Below are 23,872 nucleotides of genomic sequence, written 5' to 3' on the forward strand. Positions count from 1 at the left end.
GAAAATTTATATCATTCTATGGGCATGATTAATCTTTGTTGGATAGTTTTAGACACACTGATATCTGGAATATAATTCCTGGGCTGCCAAGATTTAAGAAAGTACGTCACGTTTTCCAGTGTGAAAGTCCCATTCTACGTTGTGTCTACTTTAAATAGTAACGAGTTGATTGAGGTATTATATCTGCCATTTCAGATGTAGTTCCTTTCTCTCGTCAGTAATCCATTTCATAATACTTGCATATGCATAAGCTTTCATTTGAACTTTCTGTACATTGCCTCTCGCTCTACTGTGTTCATTTTGATTATGTTTTTTCTTGTTTACTTTAAATCACTGGAACTGGTAACTGACAATAACAGTTATATCAGTAGCCATTTACATTTCACTGGTTAGTACCTGCACTTTCCAATAACTGGATATTTGCAGCAACTGTTTGAATTAGTGGAACTGATAACTTCCATGTCGCTGTTAATGGAGATCCTGATAACGTTTCACTGAACAGTAGCTGAGGTCAGCAGCTGAATTACCAGTAACCAGTTTGCTGCAGTTATTTAAATAACAGGAACTGGTAACTGACAATAACAGTTATATCAGTAGCCATTTACATTTCACTGGTTAGTAGCTGCACTTTCCAATAACTGTTATTTGCAGCAACTGTTTGAATTAGTGGAACTGGTATCTGCCATGTCGCTGTTAGTGGAGATACCGATCACTTTTCACTGAACAGTAGCTGAGGTCGGCAGCTGAATTACCAGTAACCAGTTTGCTGCAGTTATTTAAATAACAGGAACTGGTAACTGACAATAACAGTTATATCAGTAGCCATTTACATTTCACTGGTTAGTAGCTGCACTTTCCAATAACTGTTATTAGCAGCAACTGTTTGAATTAGTGGAACTGATAACTGCCATGTCGCTGTTAGTGGAGATCCCGATCACTTTTCACTGAACAGTAGCTGAGGTCGGCAGCTGAATTACCAGTAACCAGTTTGCTGCTGTTATTTAAATAACAGGAACTGGTAACTGACAATAACAGTTATATCAGTAGCCATTTACATTTCACTGGTTAGTAGCTGCACTTTCCAATAACTGGTTATTTGCAGCAACTGTTTGAATTAGTGGAACTGATATCTGCCATGTCGCTGTTAGTGGAGGTCCCGATCACTTTTCACTGAACAGTAGCTGAGGTCGGCAAGCTGAATTACCAGTAACCAGTTTCCTGCTGTTATTTAAATAACAGGAACTGGTAACAGACAATAACAGTTATATCAGTAGCCATTTACATTTCACTGGTTAGTAGCTGCACTTTCCAATAACTGTTATTTGCAGCAACTGTTTGAATTAGTGGAACTGATAACTGCCATGTCGCTGTTAGTGGAGATCCCGATCACGTTTCACTGAACAGTAGCTGAGGTCGGCAGCTGAATTACCAGTAACCAGTTTCCTGCTGTTATTTAAATAACAGGAACTGGTAACTGACAATAACAGTTATATCAGTAGCCATTTACATTTCACTGGTTAGTAGCTGCACTTTCCAATAACTGTTATTTGCAGCAACTGTTTGAATTAGTGGAACTGATAACTGCCATGTCGCTGTTAGTGGAGATCCCGATCACGTTTCACTGAACAGTAGCTGAGGTCGGCAGCTGAATTACCAGTAACCAGTTTAATGCTGTTATTTAAATAACAGGAACTGGTAACTGACAATAACAGTTATATCAGTAGCCATTTACATTTCACTGGTTAGTAGCTGCACTTTCCAATAACTGGTTATTTGAAGCAACTGTTTGAATTAGTGGAACTGATAACTGCCATGTCGCTGTTAGTGGAGATCCTGATCACGTTTCACTGAACAGTAGCTGAGGTCGGCAAGCTGAATTACCAGTAACCAGTTTGCTGCTGTTATTTAAATAACAGGAACTGGTAACTGACAATAACAGTTATATCAGTAGCCATTTACATTTCACTGGTTAGTAGCTGCACTTTCCAATAACTGGTTATTTGAAGCAACTGTTTGAATTAGTGGAACTGATAACTGCCATGTCGCTGTTAGTGGAGATCCTGATCACGTTTCACTGAACAGTAGCTGAGGTCGGCAAGCTGAATTACCAGTAACCAGTTTGCTGCTGTTATTTAAATAACAGGAACTGGTAACTGACAATAACAGTTATATCAGTAGCCATTTACATTTCACTTGTTAGTAGCTGCACTTTCCAATAACTGTTATTTGCAGCAACTGTTTGAATTAGTGGAACTGGTATCTGCCATGTCGCTGTTAGTGGAGATACCGATCACTTTTCACTGAACAGTAGCTGAGGTCGGCAGCTGAATTACCAGTAACCAGTTTGCTGCAGTTATTTAAATAACAGGAACTGGTAACTGACAATAACAGTTATATCAGTAGCCATTTACATTTCACTGGTTAGTAGCTGCACTTTCCAATAACTGTTATTAGCAGCAACTGTTTGAATTAGTGGAACTGATAACTGCCATGTCGCTGTTAGTGGAGATCCCGATCACTTTTCACTGAACAGTAGCTGAGGTCGGCAAGCTGAATTACCAGTAACCAGTTTCCTGCTGTTATTTAAATAACAGGAACTGGTAACTGACAATAACAGTTATATCAGTAGCCATTTACATTTCACTGGTTAGTAGCTGCACTTTCCAATAACTGTTATTTGCAGCAACTGTTTGAATTAGTGGAACTGATAACTGCCATGTCGCTGTTAGTGGAGATCCCGATCACGTTTCACTGAACAGTAGCTGAGGTCGGCAGCTGAATTACCAGTAACCAGTTTCCTGCTCTTATTTAAATAACAGGAACTGGTAACTGACAATAACAGTTATATCAGTAGCCATTTACATTTCACTGGTTAGTAGCTGCACTTTCCAATAACTGTTATTTGCAGCAACTGTTTGAATTAGTGGAACTGATAACTGCCATGTCGCTGTTAGTGGAGATCCCGATCACGTTTCACTGAACAGTAGCTGAGGTCGGCAGCTGAATTACCAGTAACCAGTTTCCTGCTGTTATTTAAATAACAGGAACTGGTAACTGACAATAACAGTTATATCAGTAGCCATTTACATTTCACTGGTTAGTAGCTGCACTTTCCAATAACTGGTTATTTGAAGCAACTGTTTGAATTAGTGGAACTGATAACTGCCATGTCGCTGTTAGTGGAGATCCTGATCACGTTTCACTGAACAGTAGCTGAGGTCGGCAAGCTGAATTACCAGTAACCAGTTTGCTGCTGTTATTTAAATAACAGGAACTGGTAACTGACAATAACCGTTATATCAGTAGCCATTTACATTTCACTGGTTAGTAGCTGCACTTTCCAATAACTGGTTATTTGAAGCAACTGTTTGAATTAGTGGAACTGATAACTGCCATGTCGCTGTTAGTGGAGATCCTGATCACGTTTCACTGAACAGTAGCTGAGGTCGGCAAGCTGAATTACCAGTAACCAGTTTGCTGCTGTTAATTAAATAACAGGAACTGGTAACTGACAATAACAGTTATATCAGTAGCCATTTACATTTCACTGGTTAGTAGCTGCACTTTCCAATAACTGTTATTTGCAGCAACTGTTTGAATTAGTGGAACTGATAACTGCCATGTCGCTGTTAGTGGAGATCCCGATCACGTTTCACTGAACAGTAGCTGAGGTCGGCAGCTGAATTATAAGTAACCAGTTTCCTGCTGTTATTTAAATAACAGGAACTGGTAACTGACATTAACAGTTATATCAGTAGCCATTTACATTTCACTGGTTAGTAGCTGCACTTTCCAATAACTGTTATTTGCAGCAACTGTTTGAATTAGTGGAATTGATAACTGCCATGTCGCTGTTAGTGGAGATCCCGATCACTTTTCACTGAACAGTAGCTGAGGCCGGCAGCTGAATTACCAGTAACCAGTTTCCTGCTGTTATTTAAATACCAGGAACTGGTAACTGACATTAACAGTTATATCAGTAGCCATTTACATTTCACTGGTTAGTAGCTGCACTTTCCAATAACTGTTATTTGCAGCAACTGTTTGAATTAGTGGAACTGGTATCTGCCATGTCGCTGTTAGTGGAGATACCGATCACTTTTCAATGAACAGTAGCTGAGGTCGGCAGCTGAATTACCAGTAACCAGTTTGCTGCAGTTATTTAAATAACAGGAACTGGTAACTGACAATAACAGTTATGTCAGTAGCCATTTACATTTCACTGGTTAGTAGCTGCACTTTCCAATAACTGTTATTAGCAGCAACTGTTTGAATTAGTGGAACTGATAACTGCCATGTCGCTGTTAGTGGAGATCCCGATCACTTTTCACTGAACAGTAGCTGAGGTCGGCAGCTGAATTACCAGTAACCAGTTTGCTGCTGTTATTTAAATAACAGGAACTGGTAACTGACAATAACAGTTATATCAGTAGCCATTTACATTTCACTGGTTAGTAGCTGCACTTTCCAATAACTGTTATTTGCAGCAACTGTTTGAATTAGTGGAACTGATATCTGCCATGTCGCTGTTCGTGGAGGTCCCGGTCACTTTTCACTGAACAGTAGCTGAGGTCGGCAGCTGAATTACCAGTAACCAGTTTGCTGCAGTTATTTAAATAACAGGAACTGCTAACTGACAATAACAGTTATGTCAGTAGCCATTTACATTTCACTGGTTAGTAGCTGCACTTTCCAATAACTGTTATTAGCAGCAACTGTTTGAATTAGTGGAACTGATAACTGCCATGTCGCTGTTAGTGGAGATCCCGATCACTTTTCACTGAACAGTAGCTGAGGTCGGCAGCTGAATTACCAGTAACCAGTTTGCTGCTGTTATTTAAATAACAGGAACTGGTAACTGACAATAACAGTTATATCAGTAGCCATTTACATTTCACTGGTTAGTAGCTGCACTTTCGAATAACTGTTATTTGCAGCAACTGTTTGAATTAGTGGAACTGATATCTGCCATGTCGCTGTTCGTGGAGGTCCCGATCACTTTTCACTGAACAGTAGCTGAGGTCGGCAAGCTGAATTACCAGTAACCAGTTTCCTGCTGTTATTTAAATAACAGGAACTGGTAACTGACAATAACAGTTATATCAGTAGCCATTTACATTTCACTGGTTAGTAGCTGCACTTTCCAATAACTGTTATTTGCAGCAACTGTTTCAATTAGTGGAACTGATAACTGCCATGTCGCTGTTAGTGGAGATCCCGATCACGTTTCACTGAACAGTAGCTGAGGTCGGCAGCTGAATTACCAGTAACCAGTTTCCTGCTGTTATTTAAATAACAGGAACTGGTAACTGACAATAACAGTTATATCAGTAGCCATTTACATTTCACTGGTTAGTAGCTGCACTTTCCAATAACTGTTATTTGCAGCAACTGTTTGAATTAGTGGAACTGATAACTGCCATGTCGCTGTTAGTGGAGATCCCGATCACGTTTCACTGAACAGTAGCTGAGGTCGGCAGCTGAATTACCAGTAACCAGTTTAATGCTGTTATTTAAATAACAGGAACTGGTAACTGACAATAACAGTTATATCAGTAGCCATTTACATTTCACTGGTTAGTAGCTGCACTTTCCAATAACTGGTTATTTGAAGCAACTGTTTGAATTAGTGGAACTGATAACTGCCATGTCGCTGTTAGTGGAGATCCTGATCACGTTTCACTGAACAGTAGCTGAGGTCGGCAAGCTGAATTACCAGTAACCAGTTTGCTGCTGTTATTTAAATAACAGGAACTGGTAACTGACAATAACAGTTATATCAGTAGCCATTTACATTTCACCGGTTAGTAGCTGCACTTTCCAATAACTGATATTTGCAGCAACTGTTTGAATTAGTGGAACTGATAACTGCCATGTCGCTGTTAGTGGAGATCCCGATCACGTTTCACTGAACAGTAGCTGAGGTCGGCAAGCTGAATTACCAGTAACCAGTTTCCTGCTGTTATTTAAATAACAGGAACTGGTAATTGACATAAACAGTTATATCAGTAGCCATTTACATTTCACTGGTTAGTAGCTGCACTTTCGAATAACTGGTTATTTGCAGCAACTGTTTGAATTAGTGGAACTGATAACTGCCATGTCGCTGTTAGTGGAGATCCCGGTCACTTTTCACTGAACAGTAGCCGAGGTCGGCAAGCTGAATTACCAGTATCTAGTTTCCTGCTGTTATTTAAATAACAGGAACTGGTAACTGACAATAACAGTTATATCAGTAGCCATTTACATTTCACTGGTTAGTAGCTGCACTTTCCAATAACTGTTATTTGCAGCAACTGTTTGAATTAGTGGAACTGATAACTGCCATGTCGCTGTTAGTGGAGATCCCGATCACGTTTCACTGAACAGTGAGCTGAGGTCGGCAGCTGAATTACCAGTAACCAGTTTCCTGCTGTTATTTAAATAACAGGAACTGGCAACTGACAATAACAGTTATATCAGTAGCCATTTACATTTCACTGGTTAGTAGCTGCACTTTCCAATAACTGTTATTTGCAGCAACTGTTTGAATTAGTGGAACTGATAACTGCCATGTCGCTGTTAGTGGAGATCCCGATCACGTTTCACTGAACAGTACCTGAGGTCGGCAGCTGAATTACCAGTAACCAGTTTGCTGCTGTTATTTAAATAACAGGAACTGGTAACTGACAATAACAGTTATATCAGTAGCCATTTACATTTCACTGGTTAGTAGCTGCACTTTCCAATAACTGTTATTTGCAGCAACTGTTTGAATTAGTGGAACTGATAACTGCCATGTCGCTGTTAGTGGAGATCCCGATCACGTTTCACTGAACAGTAGCTGAGGTCGGCAGCCTAATTACCAGTAACCAGTTTCCTCCTGTTATTTAAATAACAGGAACTGGTAACTGACATTAACAGTTATATCAGTAGCCATTTACATTTCACTGGTTAGTAGCTGCACTTTCCAATAACTGTTATTTGCAGCAACTGTTTGAATTAGTGGAACTGATAACTGCCATGTCGCTGTTAGTGGAGATCCCGATCACGTTTCACTGAACAGTAGCTGAGGTCGGCAGCCTAATTACCAGTAACCAGTTTCCTCCTGTTATTTAAATAACAGGAACTGGTAACTGACATTAACAGTTATATCAGTAGCCATTTACATTTCACTGGTTAGTAGCTGCACTTTCCAATAACTGTTATTTGCAGCAACTGTTTGAATTAGTGGAACTGATAACTGCCATGTCGCTGTTAGTGGAGATCCCGATCACGTTTCACTGAACAGTAGCTGAGGTCGGCAAGCTGAATTACCAGTATCCAGTTTCCTGCTGTTATGTAAATAACAGGAACTGGTAACTGACATTAACAGTTATATCAGTAGCCATTTACATTTCACTGGTTAGTAGCTGCACTTTCCAGTAACTGGTTATTTGCAGCAACTGTTTGAATTAGTGGAACTGATAACTGCCATGTCGCTGTTAGTGGAGATCCCGGTCACTTTTCACTGAACAGTAGCTGAGGTTGGCAGCTGAATTACCAGTAACCAGTTTCCTGCTGTTATTTAAATAACAGGAACTGGTAACTGACAATAACAGTTATATCAGTAGCCATTTACATTTCACTGGTTAGTAGCTGCACTTTCCAATAACTGTTATTTGCAGCAACTGTTTGAATTAGTGGAACTGATAACTGCCATGTCGCTGTTAGTGGAGATCCCGATCACGTTTCACTGAACAGTAGCTGAGGTCGGCAGCCTAATTACCAGTAACCAGTTTCCTCCTGTTATTTAAATAACAGGAACTGGTAACTGACATTAACAGTTATATCAGTAGTCATTTCCATTTCACTGGTTAGTAGCTGCACTTTCCAATAACTGTTATTTGCTGCAACTGTTTGAATTAGTGGAACTGATAACTGCCATGTCGCTGTTACTGGAGATCCCGATCACTTTTCACTGAACAGTAGCTGAGGTCGGCAGCTGAATTACCAGTAACCAGTTTGCTGCTGTTATTTAAATAACAGGAACTGGTAACTGACAATAACAGTTATATCAGTAGCCATTTACATTTCACTGGTTAGTAGCTGCACTTTCCAATAACTGTTATTTGCAGCAACTGTTTGAATTAGTGGAACTGATAACTGCCATGTCGCTGTTAGTGGAGATCCCGATCACGTTTCACTGAACAGTAGCTGAGGTCGGCAGCCTAATTACCAGTAACCAGTTTCCTCCTGTTATTTAAATAACAGGAACTGGTAACTGACATTAACAGTTATATCAGTAGCCATTTACATTTCACTGGTTAGTAGCTGCACTTTCCAATAACTGTTATTTGCAGCAACTGTTTGAATTATTGGAACTGATAACTGCCATGTCGCTGTTAGTGGAGATCCCGATCACGTTTCACTGAACAGTAGCTGAGGTCGGCAGCCTAATTACCAGTAACCAGTTTCCTCCTGTTATTTAAATAACAGGAACTGGTAACTGACATTAACAGTTATATCAGTAGCCATTTACATTTCACTGGTTAGTAGCTGCACTTTCCAATAACTGTTATTTGCAGCAACTGTTTGAATTAGTGGAACTGATAACTGCCATGTCGCTGTTAGTGGAGATCCCGATCACGTTTCACTGAACAGTAGCTGAGGTCGGCAAGCTGAATTACCAGTAACCAGTTTCCTGCTGTTATGTAAATAACAGGAACTGGTAACTGACATTAACAGTTATATCAGTAGCCATTTACATTTCACTGGTTAGTAGCTGCACTTTCCAATAACTGGTTATTTGCAGCAACTGTTTGAATTAGTGGAACTGATAACTGCCATGTCGCTGTTAGTGGAGATCCCGGTCACTTTTCACTGAACAGTAGCTGAGGTTGGCAGCTGAATTACCAGTAACCAGTTTCCTTCTGTTATTTAAATAACAGGAACTGGTAACTGACAATAACAGTTATATCAGTAGCCATTTACATTTCACTGGTTAGTAGCTGCACTTTCCAATAACTGTTATTTGCAGCAACTGTTTGAATTAGTGGAACTGATAACTGCCATGTCGCTGTTAGTGGAGATTCCGATCACGTTTCACTGAACAGTAGCTGAGGTCGGCAAGCTGAATTACCAGTAACCAGTTTCCTGCTATTATTTAAATAACAGGAACTGGTAACTGACATAAACAGTTATATCAGTAGCCATTTACATTTCACTGGTTAGTAGCTGCACTTTCCAATAACTGGTTATTTGCAGCAACTGTTTGAATTAGTGGAACTGATAACTGCCATGTCGCTGTTAGTGGAGATCCCGGTCACTTTTCACTGAACAGTAGCTGAGGTCGGCAAGCTGAATTACCAGTATCTAGTTTCCTGCTGTTATTTAAATAACAGGAACTGGTAACTGACAATAACAGTTATATCAGTAGCCATTTACATTTCACTGGTTAGTAGCTGCACTTTCCAATAACTGTTATTTGCAGCAACTGTTTGAATTAGTGGAACTGATAACTGCCATGTCGCTGTTAGTGGAGATCCCGATCACGTTTCACTGAACAGTAGCTGAGGTTGGCAGCTGAATTACCAGTAACCAGTTTCCTGCTGTTATTTAAATAACAGGAACTGGTAACTGACAATAACAGTTATATCAGTAGCCATTTACATTTCACTGGTTAGTAGCTGCACTTTCCAATAACTGTTATTTGCAGCAACTGTTTGAATTAGTGGAACTGATAACTGCCATGTCGCTGTTAGTGGAGATCCCGATCACGTTTCACTGAACAGTACCTGAGGTCGGCAGCTGAATTACCAGTAACCAGTTTCCTGCTGTTATTTAAATAACAGGAACTGGTAACTGACAATAACAGTTATATCAGTAGCCATTTACATTTCACTGGTTAGTAGCTGCACTTTCCAATAACTGGTTATTTGCAGCAACTGTTTGAATTAGTGGAACTGATAACTGCCATGTCGCTGTTAGTGGAAATCCCGATCACGTTTCACTGAACAGTAGCTGAGGTCGGCAGCTGAATTACCAGTAACCAGTTTGCTGCTGTTATTTAAATAACAGGAACTGGTAACTGACAATAACAGTTATATCAGTAGCCATTTACATTTCACTGGTTAGTAGATGCACTTTCCAATAACTGTTATTTGCAGCAACTGTTTGAATTAGTGGAACTGATAACTGCCATGTCGCTGTTAGTGGAGATCCCGATCACGTTTCACTGAACAGTAGCTGAGGTCGGCAGCCTAATTACCAGTAACCAGTTTCCTCCTGTTATTTAAATAACAGGAACTGGTAACTGACATTAACAGTTATATCAGTAGCCATTTACATTTCACTGGTTAGTAGCTGCACTTTCCAATAACTGTTATTTGCTGCAACTGTTTGAATTAGTGGAACTGATAACTGCCATGTCGCTGTTACTGGAGATCCCGATCACTTTTCACTGAACAGTAGCTGAGGTCGGCAAGCTGAATTACCAGTATCTAGTTTCCTGCTGTTATTTAAATAACAGGAACTGGTAACTGACAATAACAGTTATATCAGTAGCCATTTACATTTCACTGGTTAGTAGCTGCACTTTCCAATAACTGTTATTTGCAGCAACTGTTTGAATTAGTGGAACTGATAACTGCCATGTCGCTGTTAGTGGAGATCCCGATCACGTTTCACTGAACAGTAGCTGAGGTTGGCAGCTGAATTACCAGTAACCAGTTTCCTGCTGTTATTTAAATAACAGGAACTGGTAACTGACAATAACAGTTATATCAGTAGCCATTTACATTTCACTGGTTAGTAGTAGCACTTTCCAATAACTGGTTATTTGCAGCAACTGTTTGAATTAGTGGAACTGATAACTGCCATGTCGCTGTTAGTGGAGATCCCGATCACGTTTCACTGAACAGTAGCTGAGGTCGGCAGCTTAATTACCAGTAACCAGTTTCCTGCTGTTATTTAAATAACAGGAACTGGTAACTGACATTAACAGTTATATCAGTAGCCATTTACATTTCACTGGTTAGTAGCTGCACTTTCCAATAACTGGTTATTTGAAGCAACTGTTTGAATTAGTGGAACTGATAACTGCCATGTCGCTGTTAGTGGAGATCCTGATCACGTTTCACTGAACAGTAGCTGAGGTCGGCAAGCTGAATTACCAGTAACAAGTTTCCTGCTGTTATTTAAATAACAGGAACTCGTAACTGACAATAACAGTTATATCAGTAGCCATTTACATTTCACTGGTTAGTAGCTGCATTTTACAATAACTGGTTATTTGCAGCGACTGTTTGAATTAGTGGAACTGATAACTGCCATGTCGCTGTTAGTGGAGATCCCGATCACTTTTCACTGAACACTAGCTGAGGTCGGCAAGCTGAATTACCAGTAACCAGTTTCCTGCTGTTATTTAAATAACAGGAACTGGTAACTGACAATAACAGTTATATCAGTAGCCATTTACATTTCACTGGTTAGTAGCTGCACTTTCCAATAACAGTTATTTGCAGCAACTGTTTGAATTAGTGGAACTGATAACTGCCATGTCGCTGTTAGTGGAGATACCGATCACGTTTCACTGAACAGTAGCTGAGGTCGGCAAGCTGAATTACCAGTAACCACTTTCCTGCTGTTATTTAAATAACAGGAACTGGTAACTGACAATAACAGTTATATCAGTAGCCATTTACATTTCACTGGTTAGTAGCTGCACTTTCCAATAACTGGTTATTTGCAGCAACTGTTTGAATTAGTGGAACTGATAACTGCCATGTCGCTGTTAGTGGAGATCGTGATCACGTTTCACTGAACAGTAGCTGAGGTCGGCAAGCTGAATTACCAGTAACCAGTTTGCTGCTGTTATTTAAATAACAGGAACTGGTAACTGACAATAACAGTTATATCAGTAGCCATTTACATTTCACTGGTTAGTAGCTGCACTTTCCAATAACTGTTATTTGCAGCAACTGTTTGAATTAGTGGAACTGATAACTGCCATGTCGCTGTTAGTGGAGATCCCGATCACTTTTCACTGAACAGTAGCTGAGGTCGGCAGCTGAATTAACAGTAACCAGGTCCTGCTGTTATTTAAATAACAGGAACTGGTAACTGACATTAACAGTTATATCAGTAGCCATTTACATTTCACTGGTTAGTAGCTGCACTTTCCAATAACTGGTTATTTGCAGCAACTGTTTGAATTAGTGAAACTGATAACTGCCATGTCGCTGTTAGTGGAGATCCCGATCACTTTTCACTGAACAGTAGCTGAGGTCGGCAAGCTGAATTACCAGTAACTAGTTTCCTGCTGTTATTTAAATAACAGGAACTGGTAACTGACAATAACAGTTATATCAGTAGCCATTTACATTTCACTGGTTAGTAGCTGCACTTTCAAATAACTGTTATTTGCAGCAACTGTTTGAATTAGTGGAACTGATAACTGCCATGTCGCTGTTAGTGGAGATCCCGATCACTTTTCACTGAACAGTAGCTGAGGTCGGCAAGCTAAATTACCAGTAACCAGTTTCCTGCTGTTATTTAAATAACATGAACTGGTAACTGACAATAACAGTTATATCAGTAGCCATTTACATTTCACTGGTTAGTAGCTGCACTTTCCAATAACTGTTATTTGCAGCAACTGTTTGAATTAGTGGAACTGATAACTGCCATGTCGCTGTTAGTGGAGATCCCGATCACTTTTCACTGAACAGTAGCTGAGGTCGGCAAGCTGAATTACCAGTAACTAGTTTCCTGCTGTTATTTAAATAACAGGAACTGGTAACTGGCAATAACAGTTATATCAGTAGCCATTTACATTTCACTGGTTAGTAGCTGCACTTTCCAATAACTGGTTATTTGCAGCAACTGTTTGAATTAGTGCAACTGATAACTGCCATGTCGCTGTTAGTGGAGATCCCGATCACTTTTCACTGAACAGTAGCTGAGGTCGGCAAGCTGAATTACCAGTAACTAGTTTCCTGCTGTTATTTAAATAACAAGAACTGGTAACTGACAATAACTGTTATATCAGTAGCCATTTACATTTCACTGGTTAGTAGCTGCACTTTCCAATAACTGTTATTTGCAGCAACTGTTTGAATTAGTGGAACTGATAACTGCCATGTCGCTGTTAGTGGAGATCCCGATCACGTTTCACTGAACAGTAGCTGAGGTCGGCAGCTGAATTACCAGTAACCAGTTTCCTGCTGTTATTTAAATAACAGGAACTGGTAACAGACAATAACAGTTATATCAGTAGCCATTTACATTTCACTGGTTAGTAGCTGCACTTTCCAATAACTGGTTATTTGCAGCAACTCTTTGAATTAGTGGAACTGATAACTGCCATGTCGCTGTTAGTGGAGATCCCGATCACGTTTCACTGAAGAGTAGCTGAGGTCGGCAGCTGAATTACCAGTAACCAGTTTCCTGCTGTTATTTAAATAACAGGAACTGGTAACTGACAATAACAGTTATATCAGTAGCCATTTACATTTCACTGGTTAGTAGCTGCACTTTCCAATAACTGGTTATTTGAAGCAACTGTTTGAATTAGTGGAACTGATAACTGCCATGTCGCTGTTAGTGGAGATCCTGATCACGTTTCACTGAACAGTAGCTGAGGTCGGCAAGCTGAATTACCAGTAACCAGTTTCCTGCTGTTATTTAAATAACAGGAACTGGTAAATGACAATAACAGTTATATCAGTAGCCATTTACATTTCACTGGTTAGTAGTTGCATTTTCCAATAACTGGTTTTTTGCAGCAACTGTTTGAATTAGTGGAACTGATAACTGCCATGTCGCTGTTAGTGGAGATCCCGATCACTTTTCACTGAACAGTAGCTGAGGTCGGCAAGCTGAATTACCAGTAACCAGTTTCCTGCTGTTATTTAAATAACAGGAACTGGTAACTGACAATAACAGTTATATCAGTAGCCATTTACATTTCACTGGTTAGTAGCTGCACTTTCCAATAACTGTTATTTGCAGCAACTGTTTGAATTAGTGGAACTGATAACTGCCATGTCGCTGTTAGTGGAGATACCGATCACGTTTCACTGAACAGTACCTGAGGTCGGCAGCTGAATTACCAGTAACCACTTTCCTGCTGTTATTTAAATAACAGGAACTGGTAACTGACAATAACAGTTATATCAGTAGCCTTTTACATTTCACTGGTTAGTAGCTGCAGTTTCCAATAACTGGTTATTTGCAGCAACTGTTTGAATTAGTGGAACTGATAACTGCCATGTCGCTGTTAGTGGAGATCGTGATCACGTTTCACTGAACAGTAGCTGAGGTCGGCAAGCTGAATTACCAGTAACCAGTTTGCTGCTGTTATTTAAATAACAGGAACTGGTAACTGACAATAACAGTTATATCAGTAGCCATTTACATTTCACTGGTTAGTAGCTGCACTTTCCAATAACTGGTTATTTGCAGCAACTGTTTGAATTAGTGGAACTGATAACTGCCATGTCGCTGTTAGTGGAGATCCCGATCACTTTTCACTGAACAGTAGCTGAGGTCGGCAAGCTGAATTACCAGTAACCAGTTTCCTGCTGATATTTAAATAACAGGAACTGGTAACTGACAATAACAGTTATATCAGTAGCCATTTACAGTTCACTGGTTAGTAGCTGCACTTTCCAATAACTGTTATTTGCAGCAACTGTTTGAATTAGTGGAACTGATAACTGCCATGTCGCTGTTAGTGGAGATCCCGATCACGTTTCACTAAACAGTAGCTGAGGTTGGCAGCTGAATTACCAGTAACCAGTTTCCTGCTGTTATTTAAATAACAGGAACTGGTAACTGACAATAACAGTTATATCATTAGCCATTTACATTTCACTGCTTAGTAGCTGCACTTTCCAATAACTGTTATTTGCAGCAACTGTTTGAATTAGTGGAACTGATAACTGCCATGTCGCTGTTAGTGGAGATCGTGATCACGTTTCACTGAACAGTAGCTGAGGTCGGCAGCTGAATTACCAGTAACCAGTTTGCTGCTGTTATTTAAATAACAGGAACTGGTAACTGACAATAACAGTTATATCAGTAGCCATTTACATTTCACTGGTTAGTAGCTGCACTTTCCAATAACTGTTATTTGCAGCAACTGTTTGAATTAGTGGAACTGATAACTGCCATGTCGCTGTTAGTGGAGATCGTGATCACGTTTCACTGAACAGTAGCTGAGGTCGGCAAGCTGAATTACCAGTAACCAGTTTCCTGCTGTTATTTAAATAACAGGAACTGATAACTGACAATAACAGTTATATCAGTAGCCATTTACATTTCACTGTTTAGTAGCTGCACTTTCCAATAACTGGTTATTTGCAGCAACTGTTTGAATTAGTGGAACTGATAACTGCCATGTCGCTGTTAGTGGAGATCCCGATCACTTTTCACTGAACAGTAGCTGAGGTCGGCAAGCTGAATTACCAGTAACCAGTTTCCTGCTGTTATTTAAATAACAGGAACTGGTAACTGACAATAACAGTTATATCAGTAGCCATTTACATTTCACTGGTTAGTAGCTGCACTTTCCAATAACTGTTATTTGCAGCAACTGTTTGAATTAGTGGAACTGGTACCTGCCATGTCGCTGTTAGTGGAGATCCCGATCACTTTTCACTGAACAGTAGCTGAGGTCGGCAAGCTGAATTACCAGTAACTAGTTTCCTGCTGTTATTTAAATAACAGGAACTGGTAACTGACAATAACAGTTATATCAGTAGCCATTTACATTTCACTGGTTAGTAGCTGCACTTTCCAATAACTGTTATTTGCAGCAACTGTTTGAATTAGTGGAACTGATAACTGCCATGTCGCTGTTAGTGGAGATCCCGATCACGTTTCACTTAACAGTAGGTGAGGTTGGCAGCTGAATTACCAGTAACCAGTTTCCTGCTGTTATTTAAATAACAGGAACTGGTAACTGACAATAACAGTTATATCAGTAGCCATTTACATTTCACTGGTTAGTAGCTGCACTTTCCAATAACTGTTATTTGCAGCAACTGTTTGAATTAGTGGAACTGATAACTGCCATGTCGCTGTTAGTGGAGATCCCGATCACGTTTCACTGATCAGTACCTGAGGTCGGCAGCTGAATTACCAGTAACCAGTTTGCTGCTGTTATTTAAATAACAGGAACTGGTAACTGACAATAACAGTTATATCAGTAGCCATTTACATTTCACTGGTTAGTAGCTGCACTTTCCATTAACTGTTATTTGCAGCAACTGTTTGAATTAGTGGAACTGATAACTGCCATGTCGCTGTTAGTGGAGATCGTGATCACGTTTCACTGAACAGTAGCTGAGGTCGGCAGCTGAATTACCAGTAACCAGTTTCCTGCTGTTATTTAAATAACAGGAACTGGTAACTGACAATAACAGTTATATCAGTAGCCATTTACATTTCACTGGTTAGTAGCTGCACTTTCCAATAACTGGTTATTTGCAGCAACTGTTTGAATTAGTGGAACTGATAACTGCCATGTCGCTGTTAGTGGAGATCCCGATCACTTTTCACTGAACAGTAGCTGAGGTCGGCAAGCTGAATTACCAGTAACCAGTTTCCTGCTGTTATTTAAATAACAGGAACTGGTAACTGACAATAACAGTTATATCAGTAGCCATTTACATTTCACTGGTTAGTAGCTGCACTTTCCAATAACTGTTATTTGCAGCAACTGTTTGAATTAGTGGAACTGATAACTGCCATGTCGCTGTAAGTGGAGATCCCGATCACGTTTCACTGAACAGTAGCTGAGGTCGGCAGCTGAATTACCAGTAACCAGTTTCCTACTTTTATTTAAATAACAGGAACTGGTAACTGACAATAACAGTTATATCAGTAGCCATTTACATTTCACTGGTTAGTAGCTGCACTTTCCAATAACAGTTATTTGCAGCAACTGTTTGAATTAGTGGAACTGATAACTGCCATGTCGCTGTTAGTGGAGATACCGATCACGTTTCACTGAACAGTACCTGAGGTCGGCAGCTGAATTACCAGTAACCACTTTCCTGCTGTTATTTAAATAACAGGAACTGGTAACTGACAATAACAGTTATATCAGTAGCCATTTACATTTCACTGGTTAGTAGCTGCACTTTCCAATAACTGGTTATTTGCAGCAACTGTTTGAATTAGTGGAACTGATAACTGCCATGTCGCTGTTAGTGGAGATCGTGATCACGTTTCACTGAACAGTAGCTGAGGTCGGCAAGCTGAATTACCAGTAACCAGTTTGCTGCTGTTATTTAAATAACAGGAACTGGTAACTGACAATAACAGTTATATCAGTAGCCATTTACATTTCACTGGTTAGTAGCTGCACTTTCCAATAACTGTTATTTGCAGCAACTGTTTGAATTAGTGGAACTGGTACCTGCCATGTCGCTGTTAGTGGAGATCCCGATCACTTTTCACTGAACAGTAGCTGAGGTCGGCAAGCTGAATTACCAGTAACTAGTTTCCTGCTGTTATTTAAATAACAGGAACTGGTAACTGACAATAACAGTTATATCAGTAGCCATTTACATTTCACTGGTTAGTAGCTGCACTTTCCAATAACTGTTATTTGCAGCAACTGTTTGAATTAGTGGAACTGATAACTGCCATGTCGCTGTTAGTGGAGATCCCGATCACGTTTCACTTAACAGTAGGTGAGGTTGGCAGCTGAATTACCAGTAACCAGTTTCCTGCTGTTATTTAAATAACAGGAACTGGTAACTGACAATAACAGTTATATCAGTAGCCATTTACATTTCACTGGTTAGTAGCTGCACTTTCCAATAACTGTTATTTGCAGCAACTGTTTGAATTAGTGGAACTGATAACTGCCATGTCGCTGTTAGTGGAGATCCCGATCACGTTTCACTGATCAGTACCTGAGGTCGGCAGCTGAATTACCAGTAACCAGTTTGCTGCTGTTATTTAAATAACAGGAACTGGTAACTGACAATAACAGTTATATCAGTAGCCATTTACATTTCACTGGTTAGTAGCTGCACTTTCCATTAACTGTTATTTGCAGCAACTGTTTGAATTAGTGGAACTGATAACTGCCATGTCGCTGTTAGTGGAGATCGTGATCACGTTTCACTGAACAGTAGCTGAGGTCGGCAGCTGAATTACCAGTAACCAGTTTCCTGCTGTTATTTAAATAACAGGAACTGGTAACTGACAATAACAGTTATATCAGTAGCCATTTACATTTCACTGGTTAGTAGCTGCACTTTCCAATAACTGGTTATTTGCAGCAACTGTTTGAATTAGTGGAACTGATAACTGCCATGTCGCTGTTAGTGGAGATCCCGATCACTTTTCACTGAACAGTAGCTGAGGTCGGCAAGCTGAATTACCAGTAACCAGTTTCCTGCTGTTATTTAAATAACAGGAACTGGTAACTGACAATAACAGTTATATCAGTAGCCATTTACATTTCACTGGTTAGTAGCTGCACTTTCCAATAACTGTTATTTGCAGCAACTGTTTGAATTAGTGGAACTGATAACTGCCATGTCGCTGTAAGTGGAGATCCCGATCACGTTTCACTGAACAGTAGCTGAGGTCGGCAGCTGAATTACCAGTAACCAGTTTCCTACTTTTATTTAAATAACAGGAACTGGTAACTGACAATAACAGTTATATCAGTAGCCATTTACATTTCACTGGTTAGTAGCTGCACTTTCCAATAACAGTTATTTGCAGCAACTGTTTGAATTAGTGGAACTGATAACTGCCATGTCGCTGTTAGTGGAGATACCGATCACGTTTCACTGAACAGTACCTGAGGTCGGCAGCTGAATTACCAGTAACCACTTTCCTGCTGTTATTTAAATAACAGGAACTGGTAACTGACAATAACAGTTATATCAGTAGCCATTTACATTTCACTGGTTAGTAGCTGCACTTTCCAATAACTGGTTATTTGCAGCAACTGTTTGAATTAGTGGAACTGATAACTGCCATGTCGCTGTTAGTGGAGATCGTGATCACGTTTCACTGAACAGTAGCTGAGGTCGGCAAGCTGAATTACCAGTAACCAGTTTGCTGCTGTTATTTAAATAACAGGAACTGGTAACTGACAATAACAGTTATATCAGTAGCCATTTACATTTCACTGATTAGTAGCTGCACTTTCGAATAACTGTTATTTGCAGCAACTGTTTGAATTAGTGGAACTGATAACTGCCATGTCGCTGTTAGTGGAGATCCCGATCACTTTTCACTGAACAGTAGCTGAGGTCGGCAGCTGAATTAACAGTAACCAGGTCCTGCTGTTATTTAAATAACAGGAACTGGTAACTGACATTAACAGTTATATCAGTAGCCATTTACATTTCACTGGTTAGTAGCTGCACTTTCCAATAACTGGTTATTTGCAGCAACTGTTTGAATTAGTGAAACTGATAACTGCCATGTCGCTGTTAGTGGAGATCCCGATCACTTTTCACTGAACAGTAGCTGAGGTCGGCAAGCTGAATTACCAGTAACTAGTTTCCTGCTGTTATTTAAATAACAGGAACTGGTAACTGACAATAACAGTTATATCAGTAGCCATTTACATTTCACTGGTTAGTAGCTGCACTTTCAAATAACTGTTATTTGCAGCAACTGTTTGAATTAGTGGAACGGATAACTGCCATGTCGCTGTTAGTGGAGATCCCGATCACGTTTCACTGAACAGTAGCTGAGGTCGGCAAGCTGAATTACGAGTAACCAGTTTCCTGCTGTTATTTAAATAACAGGAACTGGTAACTGACATTAACAGTTATATCAGTAGCCATTTACATTTCACTGGTTAGTAGCTGCACTTTCCAATAACTGGTTATTTGCAGCAACTGTTTGAATTAGTGCAACTGATAACTGCCATGTCGCTGTTAGTGGAGATCCCGATCACTTTTCACTGAACAGTAGCTGAGGTCGGCAAGCTGAATTACCAGTAACTAGTTTCCTGCTGTTATTTAAATAACAGGAACTGGTAACTGACAATAACTGTTATATCAGTAGCCATTTACATTTCACTGGTTAGTAGCTGCACTTTCCAATAACTGTTATTTGCAGCAACTGTTTGAATTAGTGGAACTGATAACTGCCATGTCGCTGTTAGTGGAGATCCCGATCACGTTTCACTGAACAGTAGCTGAGGTCGGCAGCTGAATTACCAGTAACCAGTTTCCTGCTGTTATTTAAATAACAGGAACTGGTAACAGACAATAACAGTTATAACAGTAGCCATTTACATTTCACTGGTTAGTAGCTGCACTTTCCAATAACTGGTTATTTGCAGCAACTCTTTGAATTAGTGGAACTGATAACTGCCATGTCGCTGTTAGTGGAGATCCCGATCACGTTTCACTGAACAGTAGCTGAGGTCGGCAGCTGAATTACCAGTAACCAGTTTCCTGCTGTTATTTAAATAACAGGAACTGGTAACTGACAATAACAGTTATATCAGTAGCCATTTACATTTCACTGGTTAGTAGCTGCACTTTCCAATAACTGGTTATTTGAAGCAACTGTTTGAATTAGTGGAACTGATAACTGCCATGTCGCTGTTAGTGGAGATCCTGATCACGTTTCACTGAACAGTAGCTGAGGTCGGCAAGCTGAATTACCAGTAACCAGTTTCCTGCTGTTATTTAAATAACAGGAACTGGTAAATGACAATAACAGTTATATCAGTAGCCATTTACATTTCACTGGTTAGTAGTTGCATTTTCCAATAACTGGTTTTTTGCAGCAACTGTTTGAATTAGTGGAACTGATAACTGCCATGTCGCTGTTAGTGGAGATCCCGATCACTTTTCACTGAACAGTAGCTGAGGTCGGCAAGCTGAATTACCAGTAACCAGTTTCCTGCTGTTATTTAAATAACAGGAACTGGTAACTGACAATAACAGTTATATCAGTAGCCATTTACATTTCACTGGTTAGTAGCTGCACTTTCCAATAACTGTTATTTGCAGCAACTGTTTGAATTAGTGGAACTGATAACTGCCATGTCGCTGTTAGTGGAGATACCGATCACGTTTCACTGAACAGTACCTGAGGTCGGCAGCTGAATTACCAGTAACCACTTTACTGCTGTTATTTAAATAACAGGAACTGGTAACTGACAATAACAGTTATATCAGTAGCCATTTACATTTCACTGGTTAGTAGCTGCACTTTCGAATAACTGTTATTTGCAGCAACTGTTTGAATTAGTGGAACTGATAACTGCCATGTCGCTGTTAGTGGAGATCCCGATCACTTTTCACTGAACAGTAGCTGAGGTCGGCAGCTGAATTAACAGTAACCAGGTCCTGCTGTTATTTAAATAACAGGAACTGGTAACTGACATTAACAGTTATATCAGTAGCCATTTACATTTCACTGGTTAGTAGCTGCACTTTCCAATAACTGGTTATTTGCAGCAACTGTTTGAATTAGTGAAACTGATAACTGCCATGTCGCTGTTAGTGGAGATCCCGATCACTTTTCACTGAACAGTAGCTGAGGTCGGCAAGCTGAATTACCAGTAACTAGTTTCCTGCTGTTATTTAAATAACAGGAACTGGTAACTGACAATAACAGTTATATCAGTAGCCATTTACATTTCACTGGTTAGTAGCTGCACTTTCAAATAACTGTTATTTGCAGCAACTGTTTGAATTAGTGGAACTGATAACTGCCATGTCGCTGTTAGTGGAGATCCCGATCACGTTTCACTGAACAGTAGCTGAGGTCGGCAAGCTGAATTACCAGTAACCAGTTTCCTGCTGTTATTTAAATAACAGGAACTGGTAACTGACAATAACAGTTATATCAGTAGCCATTTACATTTCACTGGTTAGTAGCTGCACTTTCCAATAACTGTTATTTGCAGCAACTGTTTGAATTAGTGGAACTGATAACTGCCATGTCGCTGTTAGTGGAGATACCGATCACGTTTCACTGAACAGTACCTGAGGTCGGCAGCTGAATTACCAGTAACCACTTTACTGCTGTTATTTAAATAACAGGAACTGGTAACTGACAATAACAGTTATATCAGTAGCCATTTACATTTCACTGGTTAGTAGCTGCACTTTCGAATAACTGTTATTTGCAGCAACTGTTTGAATTAGTGGAACTGATAACTGCCATGTCGCTGTTAGTGGAGATCCCGATCACTTTTCACTGAACAGTAGCTGAGGTCGGCAGCTGAATTAACAGTAACCAGGTCCTGCTGTTATTTAAATAACAGGAACTGGTAACTGACATTAACAGTTATATCAGTAGCCATTTACATTTCACTGGTTAGTAGCTGCACTTTCCAATAACTGGTTATTTGCAGCAACTGTTTGAATTAGTGAAACTGATAACTGCCATGTCGCTGTTAGTGGAGATCCCGATCACTTTTCACTGAACAGTAGCTGAGGTCGGCAAGCTGAATTACCAGTAACTAGTTTCCTGCTGTTATTTAAATAACAGGAACTGGTAACTGACAATAACAGTTATATCAGTAGCCATTTACATTTCACTGGTTAGTAGCTGCACTTTCAAATAACTGTTATTTGCAGCAACTGTTTGAATTAGTGGAACTGATAACTGCCATGTCGCTGTTAGTGGAGATCCCGATCACGTTTCACTGAACAGTAGCTGAGGTCGGCAAGCTGAATTACCAGTAACCAGTTTCCTGCTGTTATTTAAATAACAGGAACTGGTAACTGACAATAACAGTTATATCAGTAGCCATTTACATTTCACTGGTTAGTAGCTGCACTTTCCAATAACTGGTTATTTGAAGCAACTGTTTGAATTAGTGGAACTGATAACTGCCATGTCGCTGTTAGTGGAGATCCTGATCACGTTTCACTGAACAGTAGCTGAGGTCGGCAAGCTGAATTACCAGTAACCAGTTTCCTGCTGTTATTTAAATAACAGGAACTGGTAACTGACAATAACAGTTATATCAGTAGCCATTTACATTTCACTGGTTAGTAGCTGCACTTTCCAATAACTGGTTATTTGCAGCAACTGTTTGAATTAGTGAAACTGATAACTGCCATGTCGCTGTTAGTGGAGATCCTGATCACGTTTCTCTGAACAGTAGCTGAGGTCGGCAGCTGAATTACCAGTAACCAGTTTCCTGCTGTTATTTAAATAACAGGAACTGGTAACTGACAATAACAGTTATATCAGTAGCCATTTACATTTCACTGGTTAGTAGCTGCACTTTCCAATAACTGTTATTTGCAGCAACTGTTTGATTTAGTGGAACTGATAACTGCCATGTCGCTGTTAGTGGAGATCGTGATCACGTTTCACTGAACAGTAGCTGAGGTCGGCAAGCTGAATTACCAGTAACCAGTTTGCTGCTGTTATTTAAATAACAGGAACTGGTAACTGACAATAACAGTTATATCAGTAGCCATTTACATTTCACTGGTTAGTAGCTGCACTTTCCAATAACTGTTATTTACAGCAACTGTTTGAATTAGTGGAACTGATAACTGCCATGTCGCTGTTAGTGGAGATCGTGATCACGTTTCAATGAACAGTAGCTGAGGTCGGCAAGCTGAATTACCAGTAACCAGTTTGCTGCTGTTATTTAAATAACAGGAACTGGTAACTGACAATAACAGTTATATCAGTAGCCATTTACATTTCACTGGTTAGTAGCTGCACTTTCCAAAAACTGGTTATTTGCAGCAACTGTTTGAATTAGTGGAACTGATAACTGCCATGTCGCTGTTAGTGGAGATCCCGATCACTTTTCACTGAACAGTAGCTGAGGTCGGCAAGCTGAATTACCAGTAACCAGTTTCCTGCTGTTATTTAAATAACAGTAACTGGTAACTGACAATAACAGTTATATCAGTAGCCATTTACATTTCACTGG

At 39.8% G+C, this 23,872-nt stretch overlaps 1 pseudogene across 1 annotated transcript in view; it reads left to right on the forward strand.

The window, feature by feature from the left end:
• Positions 1-23,872, forward strand: part of LOC147871550 (ryanodine receptor-like) — an 86,056-nt pseudogene that overhangs the window by 52,209 nt on the left and 9,975 nt on the right. The window lies entirely within an intron of this gene.

This window comes from Zootermopsis nevadensis, unplaced genomic scaffold (genome assembly GCF_977971745.1).
Source record: "Zootermopsis nevadensis isolate Lab colony 2312 unplaced genomic scaffold, Znev_1.0 Znev_ptg000049l, whole genome shotgun sequence".
Lineage (NCBI taxonomy): Eukaryota > Metazoa > Arthropoda > Insecta > Blattodea > Termopsidae > Zootermopsis > Zootermopsis nevadensis.